Source organism: Ceratotherium simum, chromosome 16, assembly GCF_057802395.1.
Source record: "Ceratotherium simum simum isolate JZ-2026a chromosome 16, ASM5780239v1, whole genome shotgun sequence".
NCBI classification, from domain to species: domain Eukaryota; kingdom Metazoa; phylum Chordata; class Mammalia; order Perissodactyla; family Rhinocerotidae; genus Ceratotherium; species Ceratotherium simum.
In genome coordinates this window covers 60445246-60458750 of record NC_141915.1, presented here as the reverse complement: position 1 = coordinate 60458750, position 13505 = coordinate 60445246, and the positions used below count along the sequence as shown (strand labels likewise).

The window sequence follows — 13505 nt, the reverse complement described above, 5'->3', positions numbered from 1 at the left end:
CTCTTTCCATGCAGACCAGAGCAGAGCTCCATGAAGAGGTGCTGGATGTTTTAGATGACGAGGAGCAGTGAGGAGGGCGGAATGGGTCAGAAAGGCATAAGTTTTAATCACCCATGGCTACTAATTTGTTTCCTGACTTGAAAAGAATGTTTATGTGTCTCAGTTTTTGCTCCTTACTAATAATGCCTCTGTTTGCATGGTTGTTGATATTTCTCAAAGCTTTCTCTCATTTACTATTTCATTTGTTTTATACAACATCCCCAGGATGTAAGTTTTATTTCCATTTTTAAAGATCTTTTATGATGAGGAAACAGAAACTCCAAGAGATGATGTGAACAGTCAGTCACTCAGTCAGTAGGTGGGCCAAGAAAGCGAAGGCTGCTCCTGTTATAGGGCATTTCTCATTCCAGTCTGCGTGCTGTCAGCCCAAGGTGATGCTCCCGCAGCCCTGAGAGAGCCATGCAGTACTGTTAGGTAGCGAGTTTACTCAGTATCTCTGTGTATGCCTGCCTCAGACTGCACCTCGTGGTCCACTAGCACTTGGCCCAAAGCCTAGCAAAGTACTGGGACATGGGAGGCACTCCGTGAATGCCGAATGAGGAAATGAGACAGGTAGATGTAGAAAAATCTTTATCCCAAATATGTCTATTAGGAACTAAATTTCCCAATTCAAAATCGTCGACGACAGAAATCCTAACGACTTAATAGGCCCCTTGCAGTATGCTGGAGTACAAACAAAGAGAAGGCATCACGTCTAGCTGCAGGTAATCCTAAGTATGGTACCCATCATCACCTTTCAGCGGGAAGTGTTCTAATTCCTTCCTTCCCATGACACCACTGGGTGCACAGAAGGCATATGAGAGCTCTGCTTTAAGGATAATTAGAATCAGTAACATTTTTTAAAAAATGACATTCAAGACAAAGTATTCCACCAATGAATCATTATTTTTCAGGCTTGCTAACCCAGGAATACAAAAAAAATCTATTTTAGGGATGAGTTATTTCCCATACATTGTTTTGGTTTTGTATTTATCTGTGATAGTGACCTTATAATTGAAATTACTCTTTGGAAATAGCCCGCGTGTAAGGCTAACTATAGTGAGTCACAGCCCTTTTAAAAGGTGCCCAGGTGTAGAGGTGAACAGTTCCAGCTGGGAGCCATCTTTCATCCAGAAGGACACAGGTGAGATGCACTTTTACCCAAAAGGGTTTCTCCTGGGGAATCTGGAGACTCAAGCACCAGGAAAATTTTCATCTTTAAGAGCTCACTAGAGGGCCGGCCCCGTGGCTTGGCGGTTAAGTGCGTGCTCTCCGCTGCCGGCGGCCCGGGTTCAGATCCCGGCTGCGCACCGAGGCACCGCTCCTCCGGCCATGCTGAGGCCGCATCCCACATACAGCAACTGGAAGGATGTGTAGCTATGACAGACAGCTATGTACTGGGGCTTTGGGGGAAAAATAAATAAATAAAATCTTTATTAAACAAACAAAAAAAAGAGCTCACTAGAGCCTCTGGGGGATTTGGGAGGGATTCAGAAAAATCTTCAGATGCGATACATAGCAACCAGATCCAAAAAAGACATCTGTTACATCTTCCACATGCGTGGGTAACATGGAGCTCATGCGCTCAGAGCTCAAGAGAAGGCTGGCCAGGCAGCTCACCCAAGTCCTGTGAGCCACTCACTTCAGAAAGCACTGCTGCTGGGGTCGCAGGGGGAGCACTGGCATTTCTCATTTTCTAAATAAAACTGTGACCTTGAGCTGCTGCTTTTCCACATATACATATACACACAAGAGACATCTTTATAAACAGATAATGGCACTGATAATTTCAGAGGCATCTTTAACAAGTGGATTGCTGAAAATAGCATCTACTTGGTAATAATTCCAATTCTAATTTAAAGCAACTTTTATTCTCAAGTCAATAACACCTCCTTACAATGGACATTTTTGCAAAGATCAGAGAGAGACTAAGATCTGTAAACAAATCAGTGTACTGCTTAACCAGCTCATTTCAAAGGTATTAATGGAGCATCTATCACGTGATTGATACTGTACCTAAAAACAGTAGATACAAAGTAGAAGTAGGAATTTTTTTATAAATAGTTTATATAATTTTATATATATCTGATATTAAACAATAATTTGAAAACCAAGTGGTATTTACTGCTCAGAACTATGGAATCTAGGCCAAGAGAGAAGAAAGAGTCCCTTTCGTAGGAAGAAGACTTGTAATGATATCGAAAAACTCTTCAATGTCGATCTTCAAAGGGCAATGAACCTCTTATAGCAATAGTTTGCCACAATTACCCTGAGAGTTTACCCAAATGCATCATCCACTGTTTTAAAGCCATTTAGCTGTTAGCAACTGAATAGTTTCTAAAATGCTCTAGAATCACTCTATAACTCAGGGAAGATGCTTAATAAGAAATTATAACCAAATTCCACTCCCCAGTTACTCTTACATAGTCAGCAACTAAAGAAAAGGAGATACTTAAAAATCCTGTGACCTTTTACATAAAGAAGAGACTTTCCATTTTTTGGCTATTATGAATAATGCTGCTATGAACATCTGTGTACAATATTTTGTGTGAACATATGTTTTCAATTCTCTTGTGTATAAACCTAGGAGTGGAACTGCTGTGTCATAGTAACTCTAGGTAACTCTAGGCTTAACATTTGAGGAACTGCCAGACTGTTTTCCAAAGTGGCTGCACCATTTTACATCCCCACCACTAGCGTGTGAAGGTTCCAATTCCGCCACATCCTCGCCAACACTTGTAATTATCCATCTTTTTTATTCTAGCCATCTTAGCAGATGTGAATTGCACCTCACTGTGGTTTTGATTCATTTCCCTAGTGACTGTTGATGTCCTTATCTTGCCTTATTGCGCTGGCTAGAAGTTCCAGTACTATGTTGAATAAGAATGGTGAGAATGGACATCCTTACCTTGCCCCTGATCTTAGGTGGAAACATTGTCTTTTAGCATTAAGCATGCTGATGGCTATAGGTTTTTTTTATAGATGCTCTTTATCAAGTTGAAGAAGTTCTCCTCTATCCCTAGTTTCTAAGAGTTTTTTTTATCATGAGAGGGTGCTGGATTTTATCAAATGCTTTTTTTATGTCAATCGATATGATCATATAATTTTTCTACTTTAGTCTATTGGTATGGTGGGTTACCTTAGCTGATTTTTTTAATATTAAGCCAGACTTGCATACTTGGAATAAATCCCACTCAGCTGTAGAGTATAATTCTTTTTACATATTACTAGAACCGATTTGCTATTACCTTGTTGAGGATTTTTGCACCTAAGTTTGTAAGAGATAGTGGTCTGCGGTTTTTGGTGGTTTTTTTTTTTTTCTTTTGCATGGTGTGTCCATTTTTGGCATCAGGGTAATAATGACCTCAAAAAATGAACTGGAAATTGTTTCCTCCCTCTTCTATTTTCTGGAAGGGAGTATGTAACATTGCTGTTAATTCTTCTTTAAATGTTCAGTAGAATTCTCTAGTGAAACTATCTGGGCCTGGAGATTTCCTTTTCAGGAACTTTTAAATTACAAATTCAATTTCTTTAGTGGTTGTAGGACTATGCATATCATCCATTTTATCTTGGTTGGATTTGGTAGTTTGTGGTTTTACAGAAATTGGTCCATTTCTTTGAAGTTGTCAAATTCATGAGCGTAAAGTTGTTCCTGGTATTTCCTTATTATTCCTTTAATGGTTGCAGGATCCTGATTCTTCTCTCTTTTTCTATTGGTTATTCTTCCTAGAGATTTATCCATTTTATGGATTATTTCTGAGCATCAGCTTTTTGTTTCATTGATTTTTCTCTACTATTTTTCTGTTTTCAATTTCAGTGATTTCTGCTCTTACCATCATCATTTTCTTTCTTCTGATTGCTTTGGGTTCATTTTGCTCTCCTCTTCTAGTTTCTTGAGGTAGTGCTACGGTCTGAGTGTTTGTGTCCCCCCAAAATGCATATGTTGAAATCCTAACCCCCAAAGGTGATGTATAGGAGGTGGGGCCTTTCAGAGGTGCTTAGGTCATGAGGGTGGAGCCTCATGAATGAGATTATAAAAGTGCCCTTATAAAAGAAGCCTGAGAGCCCCTTCGTCCCCTTCTACCATGTAAGGACATAGTGAGAAGGTGCTGGATGTGAACCAGGAAGAGGGCCCTCACCTGACCATGCTGGCACCTTCATCGTGGACTTTCCAGCCTCCAGGACTGTCAGAAATAAACTTCTGTTGTTCATAAGCCACCCAGTCTGTGGTATTTTGTTATAGCAGCCCAGATGGACTAAGGCGGGTAGGAACTTAGATTATTAATTTGATACTTCTCTTTTCTAACATAAGGATTCAGTGCTATAAATTTCCCTTTCAATTGCTTTAGCTGCATCTTATAAATATTGACATGTTGTATATTCATTTTCCTTCAGTTCAATGTATTTTTTTTATTTCCCTTCAGACTTCTGACCCATGAATTATGTGGTGTTAATTTTTTTCTGAGATTTTTCTGTTATCTACTATTGACTTCTAGTTGATTCTAGGATGATCAAAGAACATACTCTGTGTGATTTCAGTTATTTAAAATTTGTTGAGCTTTGCTTTATGACTCAGGCTATGATGTATCTTGAATGCTCTATGGACACTTAAAAAGCATGTGTATTTTGCTGCTGCTGGGTGGAGTGTTCTATAAATGTCAATTAGATCCTTATGACTGACATTTCAACATAGATGATCATTTCATCTTCAAAAAAAAGACAGTTTAGGGCCGGCCCTGTGGCTTGGTGGTTAAGTGCGCGCGCTGCAATGCTGGCGGCCCGGGTTCGGATCCCGGGTGCGCATCGAGGCACCACTTCTCCGTCCATCCTGAGGCCGAGTCCCACATACAGCAACTAGAAGGATGTGCAGCTATGACATGCAACTATCTGCTGGGGCTTTGGGGGGAAAAAATAAAATAAATAAAATCTTTAAAAAAAAAAAAAAAAAAAGACAGTTTAATTTCTTCTTCTCCAGGGTGTATGCTTTCTGTGTCTTTCCCTTGCCTTAGTGCACAGGCCAAGTCTTACCGTACAATGTTGAAGAGAAACAGTAAGAATGAGCAACTTTTCCTTGCTTCTGACCTTAGTGGTAAGAAAACCACTGACCTGCTGTCCCTCTGCTCCAGTGGGTTGGTAATTTCCCACCGGCCCTTCTCCTCTGGCAGGGCTCCGTGTTCAGCCAGTTTAGTGTAGCCATTTCTCTGGTTGCCACCAGAAACTCCACCACCCCGTGCCACCACAGATCCTTTGAGAGAGAACATCTGGCCATTACCCCAGTATCCTCTAGCTTCAGCTCAGGGGAATACTGAAGCCTGCCAGCTTGGGCAGGTTGACAGCAAGCAGAGCCAAGCAGATGGGTCCTGCTGGAAACCACAGTGCCCTGTACCATATCCCATGGTGTTGTCCATAATCTGTGGTCCTGAACATTAAGCAATTTCTGGTATATTTAAAAAAGGATTAAACTCTAAGACTTAACTTCGGAGAAGTTCTCAGTTTTATGATGGCTGCAAATAGTATATTATATTCATGTATTTGGGCTAATAATTTTTTGTTTCTTTTTACATCTCTGTATACAAACCAATCAAAAGTCAAACATATTCAATGAATCACAGACACATCTAAAGAAGACAAATAAAGGTAGTTCATTCAGATGTATATTTATTTATCAGACTAAATCTGTAAATAGTTCCTGAGCATCCACTTCATATGAGGCATGTTGACAGGTTTACATAATAGATTTAAATTACAGCTGACAACCCCAATAGAAGGATACTGCAAGACAACATAAATTAATTGTCAAATTAATTATGTAAAAAATTGCTATATGAGGCCACTGAGAAAGAGTTCAGGCTCACGGAAGTGTCCATGAAGGAAGTAGAATTTTAGTTACACCCTGAAAGTTGAGTGTACTAACGACACACATTGCTTGTCTGTGGATTTCAGTTAATACCATCAGCAGTGAGGGTTCCTAAATTTTTTATGCAGAGAAATCACTTTTCTTTCTCCCCAAGACTTTAAATTACAGGACCAGGAATGGTAAAAGGTGCCAAGAGAAGAGAACTCAATCTTCCCACACGAGCTGCAGAAGGGACGGTGCACAGGCGCACAGTGGCGGTCAAGAGCTGGGAGACTGATTGTGTACCATTCCACTGTGCAGGCTGACGATGGATAAAATGTAAAAACATGCTACAGAGTAGAAAACGTCACACGAGTGACAGGTAGTAGTACCCACAGCGGAAGCCATGCCAGGCACTCAGCCCCAGCGTGGGGCCCTGGCCCCATGCTCTGCCTGTGCCGCCCCTGGGGCCTCCATTCCACCCTGTGCTGCCCCTCTCCTCCCAGCTCTCACTTGCAGGAAGGGCCCTGATCTTCTGGAGGCTGCTTCGATTATTACCGCTTTTCTACACCCCCGCCCACTTTCTGGTTAGCAAGTCAGCTCACCAGAGCACTCAAGGACCAGCCACCCCTACCGGATTCTTTACCTCCATAATTGCTTTATTCTCCCCAGCCAGCCGCTGTGGGGGTAGCTGTGTGGATCCCAATTAAAGGAATTTCTGCTGTATTTGTTTTAGATTAACCCCTCCCTACTCTCCTACAAACAGTTGAAATGGTAGGATTTCTTCTTAAATACAAATGTGACTCTCTTTTGTGTGTGTGTGAGAGAGAAAGAGAAAGAGAGGGAGAGTTTCAATTACATTATATGTTTCTTAGCAATTTTTGTTTTGAAAACTTTCACTATTATGACTTCTTACAGTTTACTATTCATAAAATGTAAGGTATGGAAGGGTGAACTTGGCCAGCCTTTATTAAAAAGAGGCCGTGAACCTGTCCCAAGTGTGTGCAGAGCAGCAGAAGGGGCAGGGGGTGCACCGGCCAAAGCCTGGAGTGGCCTGGGCAGAAAGATCGGGGTGCCTGAAGACCTGCCACCAGGACAGCCCACTGCTTACCTGTGTGCCTGAAGCCAGGTGTCCTGCAACTACCCACCACCCCCTCCCCAGAAAGCACTCAGAGGTCTTCTTCTCTAAATAGAGTTGACTGATGTATCTGAGGAAAACTAGGGTAGCTGGTGTAGTTGTGAACATCTCAGTAAAATAACACCCTCTGCACTGTGACTCTGGGGACCCCATGTACGGCCAGCTCCCCATCTGCCTTCCCTTTGGTGACAATTCCCACCCACAGACACACACAACAGTGGGGAGTTTCTCTTCATTCTTAAATATGACAAACAACAAAGAATCGACATAAGCCTCCAGTATAAAAGAGAATAATCCAAATAAACCATAAGAGAAAAATTTACATTGAAGGACATGGAGATGACTTAGAAAAGAGGAGAACATCTTTTAAAAACCCACATATTGTGTCATTTAAAAATTAAAGGAGAAAATGAATAAAGTTATCACAGGACAGACTTCTCATTTCCCTACCACCCACAAGTGATAACCACAAAGTTTCAGAAGAAAAAAGAATAGGAGATATGAAAAAAATTATAACGTGAAAGATACAGATGGACAAGCCTTGAGCTCTTGCAGAATCAGCACCATGGATCCCTATGCTAAAGTGACAGACACCCTGACAACAGCAAGTCGACGAGGGATAAATTCACGCCCGAAAATTCCATCTAGTAAACAGTGAGCAAGACACATACCTTCCTACAGATAACCTCAGGACCACCCTGTGAAATCACAGACAGACATCATAACACTACAAATAGTAACATTTTTAACACAGAGTTGACTTCTGTTGCAAATTCCATGGACACCCATGCAACATGTTGTCTATAGCAGTAGCAAAGGAACCATAAGATTTCAAAATATGAATTCTTTAGTTCTATGGGATGCACATTTAACATTTTTTGAAGAAACCTGAAGATTCTGCTGTTAGTCATTTTTGTCAGAATTACTTAGTTTAAATATCTGACAAAGTTTAGTCACAGTGATGGGTACATGAGGATAATGTATTATACATCAGTTCAAATACAGAATTTCAAAATGGAAAATAGGGTGGTTAAGTCATTGCGGATTCAGTGATGCTGCAGAACCAAGTTTGTTTCTCAATATTAAAACAAGTGTCACAAACACATAGGGACAGAGATTGGATTGGTGGTTACCAGAGGGGAAGGGGGGAGGGAGGAGGGTGAAAGGGATAATTCGGTACATGTGTGTGGTGATGGGTTGTAATTAGTATTTTGGTGGTGAACATGATGTAATCTATGCAGAAATAGAAGTACAATGATGTACACCTGAAATTTTTACAATGTTATAAACCAATGTTACTGCAATAAACAAAAAATTTAAAAACAAAAACAAAAAAATTAAATTAAATTAAAAACAAAGGAATCTTGTTACAAAACAGAATATCCAACACATTAAAATGATTGCTTTTTAATCTTTATATTTGTCAAGAATATTTGCAAAGCAGTAGGGTATAATGGTTAAGAAAGTAGCATTTGGAATCATATATTTGGCTTTGAATCACATCAGCCATTAATTATTAGCAATAAAGGCTCAGGTCAGTTCAATAACTTCTGTAGGGTTCTGTTTCAGAAGAGCAATGACTTTCTTATAGTAACATAAGAATAAGGTGGATAATATAGCAAAGTGATTAAAACAGAAAGCTGAATTTAGTATGTGCTCAATAAATGATGGTGATTGTAAAAAAAAATAAAAATAAAAAAAATAAAACAAGTGTCTGTTTGACAAGCTTCTGTGATGCTGGATGGTACTGCTAGAGCTAATAGGAGTGGGTCATATAATAATGTTTAGAGAATGTCGGATAAAAACATGATTTACTTGGAGGCATCATGAGAAAAGTCCTGCAAAGTGCAAACAAGTAGTAAGAGACGAGAATGATGCCACCAGGGTGATGGACTAAACTTTAATAAAAGCCCCTTCCTAAAACATGGCAACAATTCTTGGGGTAGAATTCTCATACTACTGCCATGGCTGCCACCAAGAAACTGTCTGTGCTCTAGTCCTACATCAGGGAAGACAGTTATGTTCAGGACCAAGTGTTATTGAGGCATGGTTCAGCCAATCTGTCTTTGTACAAGAAGAGGCACTATTGTTCCTACCACTAGACATCAACTCACTCACTTGCCTCCAAAGAAAAGGAGAAAAATTGCCTAGATTTGACTCCATGCTTTACTGCTGTCTTTAGTAAAGCGCTATAACTGCCCATGGGAAACACCCACTAGAAGCAGAATTGATGGATAAAACTTCATAAAGACCATTTCAAAGAGAATCTGTTTGAGACTTAGTCATCCGTTCTAGTTTATAGACCAAAGATTTAATATCTGAGATAAAAGTTGCTTCAAAAATATGTGAATTCTCTTTTTCTCTCTCTCTCTCCAACTCATTCAACATATATATTGTGTACCACGAATATAAATATCTTTCTACAGCTTTTATCTGAATGTAGGTAGTTGTACCTCTGGATTCCTGGTTACAGTTACAACGAGGCCAGGGGGCAGACTTTTCAAGTACATCTACTCATCCACTGCAAGAAGTAAGAATGATATTGCTTAGTGGAAATAGACTAAAATTCTGTTCCCAAACTGTCAATAATGCATGTGGCTAGAATGAAGACATTTTACACACGCAACCTGGCTGACACTCATCATCAGATAATCCAATTCCCATTCCCAACTACAGGTGGGTGGCCACGTGGTCCAGCTCTAGCTGAAGAGATAGAGGGGACGTCAGCTCTGCTTTCCTCGTGAGAGAGACAGATGCGCTGGCACTGCCTTTCTCCACCTCTTCCTGCTCAAAGACAGATGAAATGCCAGGAGCTGTGGTGGGCACACTGTAACCATCAAGACAAAACATCAACCCGCTAAGGAAGCCAGAGTGGGAAGATAAAAACAGCTTGGGTCCCCAGTGGCATTGCTGAATAATTAAATCATTTGCCTCACAGATTTTAGTGAAAAAGACAAACTGTTATTTGTTTAAAAACCTATAGTGAGATTTTTCATTACTTATAGCTGAAAGCATTCCAAATGCAAACATCTAAGGTCTGAGAAAGATTACTCCTATACATCCTTCCTGAGGTTGTTATTTGTGGATATGCCGTAGCAAAACAAAAGAGAAAATCAAGAGAGAGGAGGAGGTGGGATCTAGAACATAGTGGATGCATCCAGGAGAGCCATAAGGGAAATCCCAGGTTGACGGCTACAGAGCAGGTCTGCTTAGAACAATCACCTGGATGTGGCAGTTGATAGCTGGGGAGGAAGACACATTGGGAAAAGGGCATTTTCTGAGATTTGATGCTATCCTTATTAAAGATCTAAGTCAAGAAGAAAAGGGAAAATTTCCAATAAAATAAAAGAAACAAACAAAAACTGTGATTAAAATGGAAGTCATAGCACCCTACTTAGTCATTCAATGAACAATATTTACATGGTCATAATCAAGGTTAAATCGAGGTTTAATGTTTGTCATTTTTTAGAACCAACCCAGACACAAGCATGGAGGCTTAATTTTAGTCAAAGAACAGAAGATAGTCATAAAAGTAAAAGTGCAGATGACAGAGTTTCAAAGGTAGAGAGGCAAAAGCAAGTCCAAGGGGGCCGGCCTGGAGGCATAGTGGTTAAGTTCACGAGCCCCGCTTCGGTGGCCCAGGGTTACAGGTTTGAATCCCGGGTGTGGACTGACGCACTGGTCATCAAGCCATGCTACGGTGGCGTCCCACATACAAAGCAGAGGAAGATGGATACAGATGCTAGTTCAGGGCTAATCCTCCTCACCAAAAAAAAAAAGATGGGGAAAAAAAGCAAGTCCAAGCAAGCTAAGAGCATAAAAACCAAAAGATACTACTGATCACTGATGAAACTAGAAATAAAAACATAGTTAAAATTGCAAAGTATTAGAGAATCCAGACAGAGTATTATAACTAAGTGGCAGTGAGGAAATAGGAGGGAGTAGTTAGTGGCCCACCCCCCTTCAATTTCTCTTTATAATTCACTATTTAATGCAAACAACAAATACGACTTAAAACTACCATGTAACATGTCTCTTTACTATCAAAGTTCTATATAGTTTCTCCAATTCTTTAAATACAATTTACTAACGGCAGCTCTGTTTTTGGATTGTATGACAACAGAAAGCCCACAGATAACCTAAAATTTATGAGTCAAGAAGTAGTAGTATAAGCATCTTATTTATATTTGTAGAGATACTCACTGGAGGAACTAGAAACACGAACAGTTCAAGGAGCTTCTCTTCAGTAGCAGTCTTGGCTAGGGAGGAGTGAGGCCAGGAACTATTTCATTCATTGTAAGGCCTCCGTACTATTTGATTTTTAAAATCATGGCATACTAATTTGGTAAAAATAAAAATACTTATTTTAAAAAGAACATTGAAAGCAGAGAGATTTGAAGATTTTCCTTAATTTTCAAATTACAAAGCAATGTGACACAATGAGAAACGTAAAGAAGATTACGGAGTGACAGCTGTGCGTTTCCTGGCTAGGATGAAGTTTCAGTTATGTGCGATCAATTACGTTGCACTTTCAAAAAGCAGTCCTCTGCCTCACCTGCCGCGTTCCTCTGAGATGGGTGTCCACAATAACTACACCTCCTGGTCCCAGCACAAGTGCTGTGCGACTAAGAATACAAAGCTGATAATCACGTCAGTCATATTTGTGTTCATGTTTACTACTTGGAGGCTTTCTAGTCCAAGTAACCATTTTCTTGCATTATATTTAATCATTTCTTACCCTCTTTATTCTTTAAACACCGGCACAAACCATTTTACCTGCCAACTTCTTTCAATTCACAAGTTATAATTTACCCAATAAAAGTGTTAAAATGTATTGTAAATTTACATAGAATTTGGCCAACTGTAGAGAGCGAAAGAATTTTTTAAAAGAATAAACCTAAGAAGCTACATAGGATTGCTGTTTCTACAGCAGATAATAAAATGACTAACATGAACATTAAGATATGTGCTGGGAGCCAATTTTATCATTTTAATTTCCGCTGTTTATGCAAGAGACCAAATGAAAACAGCCAATAACAGTAAGTGTACTGGAAAAATATAAGACTTATCTACACTGTAATTAAAAAAAAGAATGAAGATAAAAGTCAGAGCTAATTATAGAACATATGGTGGAACTTTGCATTGCTGTCTCTTTGCCACTTCAGATAATAAATTTTTTATTTGCTCTCCTCCATGAGGAATCAGTCAATTAAACATTTTTTTTTTCCTAAAAAAGATTCATGGAAATCTTTTTTGTTGCACTTAATAAATGAACTGTTTCCTAGGCTGATTAATCCTTGGCAACATAGAGAGAACATATACAGGACTGATGGAGCAGATACTCAAAGTGCTGGAAAGAAAATATTTAGTCTCATGCACGAGAGAGAAATGCTCTCTTTCTGCTGAAAAGCGTGGGAGAGGGGCCATATTTAACATGTTTTAATTAACTAAGCCTGACTTATTGGTCTTTCTTAACCACCCTGAAGCTCATAAATTGGGTATAAAAATCAGGCAGGATTCTTTGGCATTTTTATTTACGTATTATAAATGAAAAAAAAATTTTTTTTGGCAATATTTATTACTTGATGTAAGAAAAAGCAAATTACCTCTCTGTGCTTTGAGTTTTTTTTTTAGTGCTCATCAGATAACCTATCCCTTGGGTAAACCTGGAAGAAATGCCCAAAAGCAAGGTAAAAATTTGATGATATGATCTTCCCTTTCTCTTCTTATAGAATGCAAAAATAACAACTGTGGTGCTTGGTTCCATTTTCAAGGATAAAGGGCATTTTATACATCAGTTACTCTTATGCAATGTTCTGCATAAGGACTTAATTTATAAACATAAAACATTAAACTGTATGACAACAATATCCTCTGATGAAATGTGAAAAACATAACAATACATTAAAATTGGATAGACCCAAAAAGGCTTGGGGAAACATGCACTCTGGACCATTTTTGCTCCTGAATTGAGAATTTCTGCACTGCAACCAACTGGAATTCATGACCCCCTTGAGGCTGAGGAATATTTTATTCTCACACTCTTGTGCAGGCCACAGAATGGAGGCCTCTTAATTGAAACCACCTCTTCAATTTCTCTTTAGAATTCACTGTTTAATTCAAACATCAAATATTAATTAAAACAACCAAGTAAAACGTCTCTTCACGAGCAGAGCACTGGACTGGCTCTCTAGTTCTTTCAACAGAAGCTACCAATGGCAGCTGTTTTGGTTTATTTTCTGTATTTAGCTTAGTGGGTTTTTGTTTGTTGTTTTTTTTTTTTAACACAAAAGAAAACAGAATTGGGGCAATAACAAAGCTGGTAGTGGAACTGAAGATTGTGCCCAGATGTGGGTCCATTTCTCCTAAAATGAATGTGTCTGCTTTATTTTAACATATATCTCAGAGGCAGAGACCAATGGAGCACAAATCAACTCTATTAATGTTATCACTTAATTAATGTTCAGATTAAAAAAGACACTGAGTAAAATG

The 13505-nt window shown here is 39.3% G+C and overlaps 1 protein-coding gene across 6 annotated transcripts in view; it reads right to left on the bottom strand.

Annotated features, from left to right (window-relative positions):
- The window catches only part of RPTOR (regulatory associated protein of MTOR complex 1), a 414631-nt gene that overhangs the window by 220450 nt on the left and 180676 nt on the right, over positions 1–13505 (bottom strand). The gene's annotated exons all lie outside the window — the stretch shown is intronic.